The sequence below is a fragment of the Thermobia domestica genome, chromosome 6 (genome assembly GCF_964235325.1).
Source record: "Thermobia domestica chromosome 6, izTheDome1.hap1.1, whole genome shotgun sequence".
In the NCBI taxonomy this organism is placed as follows: domain Eukaryota; kingdom Metazoa; phylum Arthropoda; class Insecta; order Zygentoma; family Lepismatidae; genus Thermobia; species Thermobia domestica.
Window position 1 is genome coordinate 44638569 of NC_137459.1, and position 14273 is coordinate 44652841.

The 14273-nt window shown below is 34.2% G+C and overlaps 1 protein-coding gene across 1 annotated transcript in view; it reads right to left on the reverse strand.

The window, feature by feature from the left end:
- Nucleotides 1–12828, reverse strand: part of LOC145687967 (uncharacterized) — a 1078260-nt gene extending 1065432 nt beyond the window's left edge. Inside the window, exon 1 of the mRNA XM_081761576.1 lies at nucleotides 12745–12828. The gene's annotated coding sequence lies outside the window, so the exon portion shown is untranslated. The remainder of the gene's footprint in view (nucleotides 1–12744) is intronic.
- Nucleotides 12829–14273: the final 1445 nt, after the last annotated feature.

The following is a 14273-nucleotide window of genomic DNA, read 5'->3' on the forward strand; positions in this document are numbered from 1 at the left end:
GACTGTCCGTCTGACTGTCTGTTCCACGGTAACACATGAGATTTTCTAGAAGCATAAAACGCGCATTCTTTCAAGCTCCGTAAATACGCCTATTATTTGGGATCTCAATCCGTACAGAACAACGGACAAAGCGGACGAAAAGCCACAAGATGTTTCAAATTCACACATTCACATAAAATATAATTTTCTCTCCCTCCCCGTTGGTTAGTGTTTGAAGCGTGTGTCTTTGGTGCATGTGGTACCAGGTTTGACTCTTAGTCAGAGAACAAAAGATTAATTTCAAAATTAGCTTTTATTAACCATCCCTGTCTTGTACTTTAACGGTCATAGCTTGGAATGTTAAACTAAAAAAAAAAAACATTTTTTTTCGAAATAAACAACTTAAAATTATTCAATTTTGATAAAACATATCGCATTTTTTCCTTTATTGTATTTCAATCGTCCCCATTGGTCGCTATTGAAATCGGTCAACAATAGCAGCCAAAATGGGGTAATTTCCTCCAAAATTTAAATATTATTTAAAAATTCATCTTTAGTAACTTTCACCAAAAATGATTCAATGGTTTATCCAATGTAGTGCATATTTGTTTTTCGGCTTCAAATTGACTTCTTTTATGAATAAAAGACTTAATTTAATTATTCCATTGCTTAGAACTAGTTTCCAATATTGCTTTACCACTGAGCCACGGTTCTTCCTAAACAATTTTTCCTCAATTTACAAGAAGTAGAATGGTTTCATATCATTTCCGACTGGTAGAAATGATGATGAAAAGGGCCCGGATCTTGTTGACCTAAAATTTTCTAGAAAGTGACCTATAAAATGACACTAAAATTCCTGTAAAATGCCCCTAAAATTCACAAAAATGACCTAAAACTTGCGTTTTCTTAAATGTTTATTTCGTAAAACATTGGCATTTTTACATATCCATTGGATTTTAATTAACGTTTGTCACTCATATTCAAAAAGTTTTGTTTCAGTTAGTTGCAGTCTATTGATCATTTATGTCCGTTGATCAGTCCATTGTACGGCATTGTAAGTATTGAAAGCGTCAATTCACTCCCGAGTTGAAACTTGGAAGCACTCTTAAATAATAAAAGTTCGCAAGTGTAGACTACATGAGAATAATAGATAAAAACCCTGTTTAAAATCTTTGTACGCCTTCTAATTCAGTTTTAGTTATTCACGTGATCACATCCTTTGTGGTCAACAACCCAAAACTATCTGTTTGGACACCTACCAACCCCCACCTTTCGTTAACCAGTTACAGTTTAGTTTTCATTAGCTTGTTAAGAATACAGTTTTTCCACCCCCAATAGTCACGAAGCAAGAAAAGAGATTATTCAACTTCGTCTTTTCCACAACTGTAAACCGTGTTCAATTAAAGATTTCCTTATGTAGAAGAAAAAATAAAAAGACCATAAGTGACCTAAAAGTTACCTTAAAATATTAAAAAATGACCTGAAATTTCAAAACGGCAAAAAGTGACTAGAAGTTGACCCTAAAAATATATATTTTTAGAACCTAGAGTGGATGGATAACGTTTTTATTAGAATTTGTCTTATGCGTAACAGAAAAAAGTTGACTTGTCAACAAAATCCGGGCCCTGATGATGAATTATGGTGGTTATGGGACACGAAGCTTATTCTAGAGCCAAAATGAAGGCTAGTTATTTCATGAGATCTTTCTGACACCTTAAGTTCAAGAAGAGACTGCCTAAAGGTCGTATTCTCACTAACGGGACCTTGATGATGATAGAACGAATTAACCTATGCAAGAGTTAACAAAAAAATATATATATATGTATATCCCAGTTTCTATAAGATGGTTTAACACAATAGGAATAGCAGTGCACAGCGTTCTTGCGTGCCCGCCCCCTCGCTAGTGTAGCTCGTGGGTCTTTGGTACTCCAATTCCCAGGTTCATTTCTGGTGAGAGAGTGTTGAATATATTATGGTGGTTCGGATTCCCCCTTAAATTGTAGGACCACGTCTCATATAGGCTCCTTGCTGAGTGGATACTGGCTTAAAGGGGCCGCGGTGGTTCAGTGGTAGACCGTTCATCTCCGGTGCTTGGGGTCCCTGCTTCGATCACAGCTCGCGCCGTGTGGACTTTGTGATGGACAAACACCGTGATCGTTGGTTTTCTCGGGGTTTTCCCGTTTCCTCCCGCTTTCTTCATTCTACCATTTCATTCATTTCTCATCATCAGAGTCTCCTTTAGCCTAACCGGCATAAACGTTGGACGTAAAACTTATATATAGATATAAGTAGATATATATAGATAGATTGATCGTGGATATATATATATATATATATATATATATATATATATATATATATAGATAGATAGATAGATAGATAGATAGATAGATAGATAGATAGATATGGATATAGACAGACAGATAGATAGATAGATAGATAGATAGATAGATAGATAGATAGATAGATAGATAGATAGATAGATAGATAGATAGATAGATAGATAGATAGATAGAATTCTTTTGTATTAACCTTATTCTTCCCGTGCGAAATACGTACAGGTCAGCTGGCCCCATTATCAATAGTGTCAATGTGAAAAGACCTATACTCTCCTTGTATATTTCATGTATTGCTTTACTTTGAAAGATTTCGCACAAATATTACTCTCCCCGAGCGAATAACGAGTGTTTCTGCTATCGATAGTATGATATACACATAAACCTAGAGTTTAATGTGAAATCTAAACCCCTGTTCTATTATCGGAAATCTAGCCCGTATCTTCCGCGTGGACAGTGCTTATGTTAAATATAGCCACAATTAGTTTACCCTCCATGCTGTAAGAAACGCTGAATTTCAGACAAACAAAGAACATGAATTTTAATAACTATCAAAATTAATAACGCACAAAAGAATTAGTCTAGTCTTTTATAGAATTGTGGTGTTAACACTTAACATCTAGGTTTCGTTTGAACTGTGGTTTAGAAAAATCCACAGATTATTAAGTTCTTTCTAAGTTCTTTCACACTTACAAACAGCTAAGCCCAGAACATTCCTAGTTAATAGAGTTTTCAACGTTTTCGTTGCGAGAATGTACTACGAAGCGACATTAATGTAAAGCCTCTCACACAATATCTCGGTTGCACAAATCTACCGAAAGCTTTCAACTATAATGGCTAGTCTTCATCCTCATGACTCGCTCGGCGTCCCCACTGACGGTCAGCAGGCGGCTTTCAAAGGCTCTATATGCTCAATGAAAGCCGCACATAGTAGGTGACTACTACATTCAAAGCACCAAGCTAATTCCCTCCGTCTTTCATATATTCATCGCATGTCTGCAAAATCTACCAAACCCAACCTGAAAAGAAATATCCAAGATTAATTAAATTCTTCATTTGCAGAAAATACTGTTGTTGTATTTAGCTGCGATGGCGTAGATGGTTAAGCATTTTTTTTTTATAGGAAAGCCCGGGTGCAATCTTTGATGGGGGAACGGATATATTTTCTAGTTTTAATTTGTTCAATTGCAACTCAAGAATTCATCCAGCCTCAGCGAAGTATGGACCTAGAGAAACTAGAATATAGAGTGGATGAATCGTAGTTTCCACCACATCACCTTAATTACGCTCTTAGGTCATGGAAGTGCCGTATTCCTTCACATTGCCCTGTGCGAATAGAAGGCGTATCTTTACGTGTTATTATTGTCAGATTGCGGAATTTTATTGAAGATTTGGTGAAGAATTATTTTTACCACCAACGAAGTTTGATTCATCCGAACATGTTTACTTTAATGCATGCGTGCACCCGGAATTTTTTGTTGGGAGGAGCGTAAGCTTGGGGGTCCAAGTACTACAAACCACTACGTCTACGTAGTATTGAACGGGTATTATTCTGCATCCAAGAAAGACGATAAGTAATCGTAAAACACTTCCACATATAGAAGTATTTTCAGAAAGAAACATAAAACTACTAGATGTTTTTTATAAGAGAGAGAGAGAGTACAGATGAAGTGTAAGATCAATTTTTTATGCTACATTCATCATATTCCTCTTAAATAAGTACCGTATACTTTTATTCAGAAAGTGTACAAATGTATATTAAGTTAGGAAGTTTTGGGGGGGGCGGGACCCGATAGACCCCCCCCCCGTGGCTTCGGCCCTGCGTTAACTTCATAAATGAATCCTAGAGGGCGTACCGTTCTAAAATTTATCTACTCTAAGGTTTAGTGTTTCTTAAATTATACTTTGCTATTTTCAGCAATTAGAATTTATTATTCTTAAACCCTTCAAAATTTATTCATATTAAATGATAAAATTTCAGAAATTTGTTCAGAATGTTACTGTCATTTGATTTATCTAAAAAATCACAAGGATAGCATATATATATATATATATATATATATATATATATATATATATATATATATATATATATATATATATATATATATATATATATATATATATATATATGTGTGTGTGTGTGTGTGTGTGTGTGTGTGTCACATGTTCTAAAAATGGCGCCCACGAACAACAGAGGGCTATTTTTCAGGTCAAAATAAAGAGAAAATCATATCTAATGGCATACCCTCCAGGGTCTCCTTCAGCAACTATAAGAAATCAAAATATCACTATGTGGCAACGTCGTAGATTAACTTGGAACCATTAGCATGCTCTACAAAACCATCAACAGTTACATCTATTGTTATGCTAATAAATGGAGATAGTGTCAAGGTATATCGACTTTAACTTCCATCTTTAAAGAATGGATGTAACTATTTGATGGATTGGTAGATCTTTTCTGTGGTTATTTATCTGCGATGTTGCCACATATTATAATTTGTGTATCTAGATGAGAGCCCGAAAGGTATACAATTATATATATCCTTTATTTTGACTTGTAGATTAGTGATCTGAAGTCTATGGGCCTGTAGACGCCATTTTTAGAACACCTGATATATGCTGTGATACACGAAAGCAGAGTGTATACGATCTTGAGCAAATTTTACATCGTGGTATACATTGATCTGTTAAGTATTTATATAAAATATTATGATGCAGTCCTTTGGTTTCTAAAGCCATCAAAAGCGGGTTTGAACGCAATTAAATTTTCGCAAAGAAAAATCATCTCTAATTGCTTTATAGAGTAAAAGTGAATGAAACAAACCTGTTATAAAAACACGTGCAGTGTCTACTTATAATTAGCTTTTACCTTTTCAAAAAAATCAAACAAGTCTTTTTAAAGCAATATGGAAACTTCCTAGTCTACAAGATATTTTTTTTCTCACTGATTGCTTGATTGTGAAGAGAAAATTCGGCTGTCTACTGCTGTTTGTAACTGTTTATATATATATATATTTTTTAATAAAATACGAAACATTGGCAAATTTTGATAATCCTGATTGGCACCACTATAAATAAGAAACAACAATATTGACGCGCTATCCCGCTCCTCCTGGATCTTCACTATCCGACTTTGCATTTTTAGTTTGTTTATTTTCATAATTTCTCGAGTACACAAGGTTACTAGAAGTTAAAAATGAATATACATGAATGTGTATGTATATCATCATTTTGTTTTGACTAGAGACCGGATATTTAGGAATGCTATAAACCTGGAAAATAGGTAGACAAATACGCACATGAAGTTTTAAAAATAGGCACTAAAATGTAACTCGAAATAATGAAGATAAATAATACTCAATACAATTTTTAAAAATAGATTCAAGGTATAGATAATGTTCAGAGAATATAGAAACATACCTGTTTGTTAATACCTTCTTTTACTGTACAGGCATATATAAAAACGAAGCTTGGCATGTATTCCATGTATATTTGGTAAATACATTTAATACAGCACTTTATCACTACACATAACAGTCCAAATGTTATGCACTTTATCAGTACACACAGCAGTCTTAAGTTTTACAACACTTTATCAGTACACAAATCAGGCCAAAGGTTTACGGCATCTTATCACTACAAGCAGCACTTATATTTCTTGGAAGAGGCAGAATCCTCGCTTGAAATACTAAATTATATATCTCCACAATAAAGTGTCATTTTAAAGGAAGTGCATAGAATAGGCAATATAAGGCATTAAAGCAATTATTTAAACAGGAAGAGGCAAAATAGGCAAAACAAAATTGGCTTAAATTGAAACTATAACCTCATAGAAACTTTAAAACATTATTTTTGATCATATCTTTAATATTAAAGAATACGCATTTTGCCTAACATCCAGTCTCTAGTTATGACATTAGTCCTTACAAGCGACGCAGAAAAAAAATACAAGTTTTAGATCAAGCGTCGCAAGTTGTACAGTGATATTTGTTCCTGTTCGTAGTCACTGAAAGCAATATTAATGAAATTTAAGATAGGATATTTCCACAATATTAACACAAACACTTTACAAATCAAGTAAATTCGAGTACTGTTACATTTTCTTGTTATGCATTATTAGTTTCAGACTAAATGAACTATATCTGAAACTTAAATAAGAGAGCATTAAATTCAAAAATATATTTAATTCGCAATATTTTTTTTCAGATTCTTTTAAGATTTTTTTTTAAATTTAACAATACGCTAGTATACGCCGTACCCTAAGGAAGAGAGACGATTAGTGAAAATGGATTATGAAAATTTACATTTTAATCGGTACTTGTGTGATGGAAGGTTCAGGAATAAGGGCCCACAAATGAGTCCCAGTGGTGAGGTTCTGCGTACGAATGTGTTCTGCTCCAGCATTCTTTCCTGTAGACGATGTCGATGGAAGGTGGCTAAATTCCACTATGTCCTATGCATTGCTATGAACTAGCCAAATGCGCATTTTTTTTTTCTTTTGCTTCGTTGCTATGTTCGTTAATTATGAATATAGAAACAGACATACAGATAACACTAGTTTCAAAATTGCGTTATGCGTGAAAACAGTAGAATTAATTCTCTTCTCTTGAGTGCTAGAACCAAAGATAAATTCAAATAGAGTCCAGGGCAAAGTTCTGTCCTCATAAAGAAGAGCTGTGAATTTATTCTATGCTGCAGCAATGATATTACACTACACATACGCTCATGTTAAATCAAATATTTTTAATACGCTTCTATCAAAGGGCTGGATTTTCATAATGATCCTAAAATAAAGATGCACCCTAATCAAATGACACAAGCAAACCTCAGAAAACAACCTTTACAATCCCACAATCTTTTGAAAAGTGAAGGAAAAACATCTTCTTTAGCTTTCTTTTTTCCCCAAAAGGTTTGCATTCCTCGAAAAGAATAAAATGATTTTTTTTATTATTATTATTTTAACGTCTTAGATATATGAACTTTATGCAGGAAGAGACCGTTGATTAACATAAATTAATTTCTGTAAAATTATTTTTTGTGTGTTTTCTCGCCGACAATCAAACCCGGGACCACTTGTACCAAAGCCAGCACAACCGCTACCAACTAGACCAGCAGAGATCATTTTCTCATTCCTAGGGTGAAAACGTACCAAAATTCTCTTTCAGCTGAAACTCCAGAAAAAAAATGCATCAACCGATAAACACTTGAAACACAAATGCAATCATCATGACGTTAACGTTAACTTGATTTAAACTTACCCTCACAAGATATCGCGTAATTCATAAAACCAGTGCTTTCCAACCTTTCTCTTGTGTCGATACCCTATTAAAACGCACCAGTTTACACGACATTAGACGGCCTATGCATTTGTTTCATGGCCAAATGATAATGAAAAACAAAGGATAACCACTTTTCCAGCTTAAGATGAATCTTTATTGTTTGGAGTCTTTTCCCCAATGAACACCATATATCACTGACATTATAATTTATTGTGTATGTAATGTATTTGCTTATAACATACTGCGTGCAAGAAGAAAGAAAACACTGATCATACATGAATTAGAAACTCCAGTCGGAAGTAGGGTCAATCTTACAAATGGTGCGAGATATTGAAAAAAATACTCAAAGAAAACTACCTTTTATGGTATCCCTTGCCGATTTTTATCAAGACGTCTTTCACTTCATGCCCGTATCCAGGGGGTCTAAGGGGCCGCTCCCCTAAATTTTTGCTGCCACCCATAAAGTTTTCATGGTAGGATTGCAAATGAACTATAATATGGTGAACTATAATATGATTGGATCACCACCACCCCTACATTTTTGGCTGGCTACCGGCCTGTTCCACTTGTGTCTGTAAAGGGATATGTACTGGTGTTGTGAGGAATGATAAGAAGATTCATGCTCATATGTGAATGATCCGCTGCATAGAGAGTGCAGGTTCAGCTAGTCTATATATTAAAAATGCTAGAAAAGTTTATATGTTTGTGGCCAATCTTTCGACAATAAGATCTCGAAAATCACAAGTGCTAGAAACATGCCGTTTTCGCTGCTCGATTCCAAATTTTGTGTAGATTTGCCAGTTCTCATTCAAATTTCAAAAAAAAAAAAAAAAAAAAAAAAGAGAGAGAGAAAGAACTTGTCTATATTTTCTATTCCATATTTTAGGCGCCGTTTTGTCCCTATTAGTTTAATATTGCCGCTGCGACGTTAAGGTTGATACTCTTGTGAAAGGAAACCAGCAAAAGAACTAGGTATAGCGAGTTGATAGACATTTCAGGCAATTTCCTATAATCTGAATGAAGAAATATATTATGACTGTAGTTGAAATTAAAGTTGATAATACATAAAGTTACCTTGAACCTAAATTACAGAACAATGAATCAAGAAATACTTCATGATTCATAATCTATTTGTGTGTTCTTATTGGGTTCTTTAAAGCATAAAACTGGAAATCAACACATAACACGTTGAGTAGTGAGTTATGCTAAATACGTTACGTGGAACGATATGAGAAGTATGTTTTAGGAATTTTGAAGTGAAAATACTGCAGGTATTTTGTTTGAGTAAAAATATTCGTGATATTAAAATGGTTGTAATATGTATTTGATAACTACATTAACATGAAATTTTAAAAACAGGACATGAGGTCTGTGCACTCAAAATTGTCTCGCATTGCTTTGCTACGGTTTTCAAACTGCACATGGAAACTACTATTTCAAGTAAATTAGAAGTAAAAATGTATATATTTCAACATTGTATCCAACTCATAATGGGGGGCGCGGTGGCTCAGTGGTAGAGCGTTCACCTCCGATTCTTGGGTTCCTGGTTCGATCCCAGCTCGCGCCGTGTGGACTTTGTGGTGGACAAACACCGTGTTCGTGGGTTTTCTCGGGGTTCTCTCGTTTCCTTCCACTTTCTTCATTCCACCATTTCATTCATTTCTCAAAATCTCCGTCTCCTTTAGCCTAACCGGCATAACAGCGGGACGTAAAACTCAAAGATTTCATTTCATTTCATTTCCAACTCATAATGTTAACCTACATGTTCTGTAAACAATATAGATGATGATTGCAAATAAAAACTTATGACTGCAATATTTCTACACCCTTAAATTATGAAATGTAACCATGTATAAGAATTGCCCATATGAAGTCTGCTTCACTCTACTATTTGTACACATGTTATTTATTAGCATCACCCTAATGGGAGATACAAGAATGTAATGTTAGTGCTTACATGAGTATGTATGTCCTCCACGCAATAACTCAAACGAAAACGATTTTCTAAATTATTTTTTTCTTTCCCTAATAGTTAAGAGTGACAATCTCGACCATGTTCGTTAATGGAGTTAGCTCATTAAAATCTGCAGGGGTAAAGATGACTTTAACGGAAGGTATCCATATCACATATCTCATACACGGAAATTTTCGTTTGCGTTTCGTGTGATCCTTTTTACTATCCTCACCAAAGTTTATTTTAGTTCTGTATACACACGTCAAGAATTTATATAGCCAAAGAAGCATTCAACAAGAAAATATTACTCTTAGCTAGCAGGCTTAATATTGAACTATGGAAGTAGTTGGTCAAGTGCTATAATTGGAGTAATAGATTGTATAGTTCAGAGACTTCGACATTACGGAAGTTAAAGAAGAAATGCTGGAGAGCTTCGGAATGTGGTATTGAAGAAAGATGGAGAAGACAAAATGGACCGAGAGAGCAACAAACGAAGATGTTTTAAAACGGATAGGAGAGAAGAGGACACTTCTAGCCACACTTCGTAGAAAGGTCAATTGGATTCGACACATCTTGAGAAGAAATTGTCTTATTCACACCGCCATAGAAGGAAGGATGGAAGGGAAGCAAGAAAAAGGAAGGATGGAAGGGTAGCAAGAAAAAGGAAGGAAAAGAACACAGCTGATCGATGATTTGAAATATAGGAGAAAATATTGCGAGTTAAAAGAGGAAGCTGAAGATAGACAAAAGTGGAAGAAACATTTTCAGGCCCACATCTAAAATTTTAAAAAAAAATCCTTCTCTAGTCCCAGGACCTGCCAAAAGGCAGAATACCTAATAATAATAATAATAATAATAATAATAATAATAATAATAATAATAATAATAATAATAATAATAATAATAATAATAATAATACGTATAAAGCTGGGTTACGATGTCTCAATGATATGGCTCTCATCTCTGCTTTGAAGAATCGCTGGTTCGATTCCAAGTCATGTAAGTTTGTCACCATAGTACTTGTCGGATACTTCCATTTTCCTTCTCTTATTATTCCACCACATATTGTATTACCTTTCATTGGCATGTATTATTTTAACTCCTTTATTCCATAGGGCACAACCGAGAGACGTTAACTTAAAATAGTATCTTCTCAAAATCTGTACGGAGCTCCTTCGTGGCTAAGCGGTTAGCATGCGCGCCTTTGGCGTGGGAGACCCGGGTTCGATTCCCGGCGGGAGCTCATGTGGTTCGGATTCACGTTAATCAGCCCCGTATAATTCATATAGCCTCGCTGCTGAACGGGACGTAAAACCAAAAATCAATCAATCAAAATCTGTACGGCATTTTATATGAATTTCAAAATACATTGTTTTAATTTTTTTCAGCATAAAAAAACTGAAGAAAATCAACAAGTTAAATTAGCTATTTAAACTTGGTTAATTCTTTCTCACATTTTAGTATTGTATTGGAAATAATATTTTGTTCTTAACTTTGTAACACACGCAATGATTTAGAAAATTCTGTAGTATTCTCTTTAAATACTTTTCGTAAATGCAATATTTCTCACAGTTTTTCAAATCATTCTATAGAATTCACAAACACAAGCGATACATTTCATTCGGCAGCAAAAGAGTATTATTATTATTATTATTATTATTATTATTATTATTATTATTATTATTATTATTATTATTATTATTATTATTATTATTATTATTATAATTTGCAAAACTCGGATATCACAATATCCTACTTTTGAAAGAAGATCCTTTAAATTTATTTTAAAAAAGCAACTCTCGTCTAGTTGAATAAAATTGTGTTTTGTGTAAATTAGAGATTGGAATTTGAAAATGTTATTAAGACTTCATTATTATTATTATTATTATTATTATTATTATTATTATTATTATTATTATTATTATTATTATTATTAATTCAATAACTTCCTGAAACTAGTTCACTCAACACGGTGACCCACGGACAAACGGAATCGCGTTTTTATAAAATATTACATGGGACTGAATTACAGGGACTGAGACTCAAACTATATTTCCTAAGATTTGCAGGTGTAAATGTTGAAATGGTACTACATTTTAGTAGTGTCCTAAATCATTTTCTTATACATTTTCAAGGCCAATCAAAGCATCAATCACATTTCTCACAGGTCCAAACTGTGGTGTGTGTATTATACATAGTGCGTTAATGTCGCTTTTCATGTTCGTGTCTAGCGATTCTATCCTTTAGGCTAAAGGAGATGATAAGAAATGAATGATGATAATTAATGGATGGGAATAAGGCAATACAAAACACGAATATTGTGAGCGAGGTTCTAATCCAGCGCCTGAAACTGCTTTACCATGCTTCTGGGCTGTAATTCAAAGTATTACAGTGAAAAGGAGGTGAAGGGAAATAAACAGTTAGATAGGGGTTCCGGTTGTCCACTTTGGGAAAAAGAAGACGGATAAGGTACAGAAGTAAGTGACGAAAGAATTGGTGCAGCCTGGGAATACACGAAATCCCGGAAAAATTATTAAAACTATGTTGCTTATCACACATGGCATAGGACGGGAAAAGGGTAAAAATTCTCTATTTCTGGACCACCTTGATAAAGAAATGTGTACAAACTGTGTTAACCTTAACTAATATCGTAGGACCAAATTTAACCTCTCTCTTTGTACCACTAGTGACAGCTCTAAAACAACTAGTTGGAGGGCAGAAACAATGTGGTTTCAATTTATTAATTGCCGATAAACTTACATATTTCTTAAAGACTAGACCTCGTAAACAGACCATGAAATAAATTGATTAGCCTAGTTCAGGTGCGATATAAAAAATAAATATTAGGATCAAATTTCGCCCGACGATAGTGTATAAAACGAAGTAACAACGAGAGTAGTTATGCATTAGTAGTGATTTAAAAATATAAATTAGAACCACAAAAAAGGTGAACACATTTTAGAGATGTAGTTTTCTTCTTTCGTGAAAAGTTAACAATTCAACATGTGTATAGTTATATTCTAAACACTTATTTAAAAAAATAAAAATAAAAATAAAAACACGCATGTTTCTTAATTTTTAAATGCAAAACAGCACTTCAATGCGACAAGCATCCAATGAAAATATGTTGAAGTCTTGGGCTAGTGTTCGAATCCGCGTTGTCAAGTGAAGTATCACGGGAGGTGACACTTACCTGTTTGCTTGTAATCCGCTGTTCACATCACGTGCGGTGGGAACGCAAGCAACATAGCACCATCTACCGCCACAGCTGAGCTCCAACTGAAGTCGTTACGAGTCGTAGTGAGTAGATGGAGGTCGATAGCGGCAACGCGTTGACGAAGCGTCAAATGGGGTACTCAAAGATGGCACGCAAAAAGTAAAAGAAATTGAGAATTTTTGCCTTCCGGTAAGGTTGTAACAAAGGAAGAAGAAATAGAGGGCTCGAATCCCAAGCAATATAAAGATTGCAATTATCAAAATGACATTTTAAGTCATTTTCAAGTTCCTGGAGTAAGTGTTCAATTTTTCTACACACAAACAAACATAGACAGCTTTACTTTGATATATTTAATACTTTATTTTCTTTTTCGCTTTCAATCAATCTTTAAAATTACCCATAAATAAATCTTAGAAACTAATAAAACTAAAATTAAGGATAATTTACATTTCAGTGGGTAAAATTAATTAAAAGAAAATCACAAAGTACTCAAGTACCTACGCATTCATTAGAATTTTCTTCGTACCCTCCTGAGTCCCGAACAATATTTTTTAATAAATACTAGCTGAACCTGCGCTCTGTACACAGCGCATCATTCACATATGAGCATGAATCTCCTTGTCATTCCTCACATCTGTACATATCCCTTTACAGACATAAGTGAAAGGCGTCTTGATTTTAAAAAAAATCGGCAAGGGGTACCATAAAGGGTATTTTTTCGATTATTTTTCAATATCACGCACCATTGGTACAATTTGAGCCTATTTCCGGTTGAATTTTCTAATTCGTATATGAACAGTGTTTTCTTTCTTCTTGGATGCAGTATGTAATAGTTAAATACATTACATACACAACTAATTATGTCAGTGATATATGGTGTTCATTGAGCAAACCATTCCACACAATAAAGAGTCATCTTAGGCTGGAGAAATGTTTATCCTTCGGTCTTCATTATCATTTGACCATGAAACAAACGCCTGAGAGATATACAACCATTGTATGCAAATGTGTTGTGTTGGAATGCATAATTGATAGGATATAATGCTTTACTTCGAAAAAAATCAAATTTCCAGAGTATCCCTAAAAATGTAATAAATAAATAACGGGCACGTTTCTTTTTTTTAATATGCAATTAGAACTGGACAATCCACACAATTTGGAATCGATTAGCGAAAACGGCACGTTTTTAACACTTGTGGTTTTCGAAATTTCATTGTCGAAATGATTGGTGACAAACATATAAGCCTAACATTTTAACCCTTTTAGGATTTTTGGTAACTTTTTAACAATGGCGTAGTATCGTCTTTAAACGCTTATTTAGGTTCTATAACAGGTATTTAAGCCGGGCTTTTTATTCGTCAAGTCGAGAATGGACAAAAGAACACTCCAGACGCGTTTTAGAACCGGATGGTCTACTTGGCGGAGGGGCGTGACTTTTTTCCCTAAGGCAAATTTCCAAAATTTTTCAAGCCTTTAGTTTTCAAGATATCAGATTGAAACTTTGC